Source organism: Rhinopithecus bieti, unplaced genomic scaffold, assembly GCF_001698545.2.
Source record: "Rhinopithecus bieti isolate Rb0 unplaced genomic scaffold, ASM169854v2 scaffold_14004, whole genome shotgun sequence".
Classification (NCBI taxonomy): Eukaryota; Metazoa; Chordata; class Mammalia; order Primates; family Cercopithecidae; genus Rhinopithecus; species Rhinopithecus bieti.
The window spans coordinates 72,504-75,227 of record NW_016807611.1 but is presented as its reverse complement, the minus strand read 5'-3'; positions in this window follow the sequence as shown (position 1 = coordinate 75,227).

Below are 2,724 nucleotides of genomic sequence, written 5' to 3'. Positions count from 1 at the left end.
AAATAAATAAATGTTTACTCTTTCATTTATACATAAAATTTGTAATAAATTAGTGAAAAAAAAATCCGGGACTCTAAATATTGTCAAATGCCTGTGTTACCAAAAAATGAGTTTTGCACATTTTAACACTAAACTTTTATTTTGTTCTTTTTCTCTATTATTTAATTTAGCAAGTCCCTTGACAACTTGCTGCAGAATTCATTGGGAGCCACAGAAAGATAAGGAAAGACCCAATTGTGAATTGAATCCAATGCTTCCTCATCTAAAGGCAACAATTGTCATCGTCTCATATTGTTAAGATTTATTTTCTGACAGAAGACTTTTGCTCTGCCAAAAACTGACTCAAAAATATTCCAGAGCTATGTCTTTACTATGATTGACATTGGTAAGAAGAAAAGCATCTTTCTTTATGCTCTCACCAATAATGGAATTTTCTCACAACATTTGGAATTTTTGCATTCTGCTTTAGGTTACCTGAACTACTGACTGGCTTTTTCCATCTTCCCGTAATCTACATTGCTTAAGTGAAGATTTATGTTTGCCTGAGCTCTCAGAGATTTAAGCCTTTCATTGCTTTATCAATTTTTTTCTGAAATATATTGCCATCAAAATGTCTTATATTTAATATAACGTAACCATACACTTATAGAATTGTTTTGCAGCAAGATACAAAACTATTTTATATTTTGAAAGAAACATCAAATTCTAAACATTAATAGTACACTTCTCTGAAAATTGATTATATACAATTCCATGTATTCAAAATTTAAACAGTAGTGTCATGTTCATGGTAAAATATAGTCTATCACAAATAATACATGAAGCAATATATCATAAAACAGCAACATGCCAGGATATTTTCTTTACTCTTTCTTTTTACTTTCTTTTAATAAGTGGTCATGAAAAGGTGCTGATTTCATGGCAAGTAGTGGAAGCTGTCATAGACTTGATACAATCTTTGGAACTTCAGATAACTGTCACTATTTTATTCAAGAAGGCTAAATTTGCAATACCATAATACTTAAGGACACTTGAAGAAAAATAACTCCTCTGTAATTTAGTTATAATTATAATTCTACTTAATGATTATTAATCTTTTGATCCATTCACTAAATGCCCATTTTATGATAAACACAGTGTTAAGCAAACTAAAGCTAATATGGCACGGGTTTGCTTCCAGAAAAGTCATTGTCTGGTAGTGAGGGACAGACATGTAAAAATCATAACCTCAGTGAAATTCATAGGTACAATTGTAGAAGAAAGAAAAAAGCATGGTGTTGGGGACTAGGTGGGGAAAAGATCAGAAAAGGCTCCAAAGAGACTAAATTTAGGAAGAGTGTCGATAGTTCAAAGTTTTTTCATTGCATTCATGGGAGTCATCAGGAGTAAATGCAAAAGAGTGAGGAAGGGAGCCTGGTTTGTTCAAAAAACTGCGTCTTGAAAGGTTAGAACTTAAGTGCATTGAAAAGAATCAATGTCAGACCTTGGAGGACACCAAAGATGATATGAAGGAGTTTGATATTTATGCTATGAGAAATGTGTTGTAAGCAGAGTATAGGTTTATGTTCTAGGGCAAAAAAAAAAAAAAAATTCTATGTAAACTTCGAAGTGAACACAATTAGCTTTATTATCTGGGAAACATTACTTGATATTTTTATTCTCAGTTTTCTCAGCAGTAAGATGAAAATTATAATAAGAAAAACTAATTCTTATGAACTGTTTACTACATGCCAGGTACTATGGGTCTCCTCATGGATAAAATCTACATCATAGATTGAATGTGTTAACAACAAACATGCAAATATTAAGATAGCACACTGAACAGAACCAAGCTGGAACCTAATAATGATTAGTCCCTACCACCCTATGACTTAAAGAATTGCACTTCCAATCTCTCCACAATACTATAGATGCAGTTTTAAATTATTTCAAACTTTTTCTTTAATCTAGTTGAATAAAGTTGCAACTAGCACATCTAATTGAATAAAAGATGCAGCTGAAAATTTGAATGTTTTCCAGAGGAAAAAAAAATCCTAATATCCTGAGCCAAATGTATGATAATAAGAGCAGAAAAGTTGGAACTTGAAAATAATCATGTGTCAAGTGTCACATATTTGGAAATAGCCACTAGCCTGGAGTCAATCAAAGTTTCTCTGCATTAGTAGTAAAGAATGCTGATTCTATTCATTTTATTGCCTGTCTACTTCTCAGTATACTTAGGGGGTAGCTAATCATTTTTTGCCACTTTGCCAACGGGGTTCTAATACCTACGATTTGGTGCTGAATGCAGCTTCAGAGTTTCGCAAAGCACATAATCCAACACTTTAGTAAAATAATCACTGAAGCATATTAGATTTCATTCTCCTACCATTGCCTCCCAAGGATGATAAAAATAGGTTTCATCAGGAGAGATTTCTTGCTTCTCTAAAAAGAGAAGCAACTAAGAGAAGCTAAAATCACTTGATCTTCTTCAAAAATGAGTACTTATGTGGGGTGAGAGAGAGGCACATTGCATTGACTATAAAGTAGGTAAAAATTAAATACCTGCAAAACTGAATTATGTGAAAAATGTGTTACTTTAGCTTAATAAGTGCAAAAATCTATTACTTACATATTCAACTCAAATAACTAACAATATGCCTTCTATGCTCCCTTGAATCTGAAAACAACAAAATGCATGTATTTTGTGTTTCTTAATCCAGCACTCTATTTATACTAGCCAAT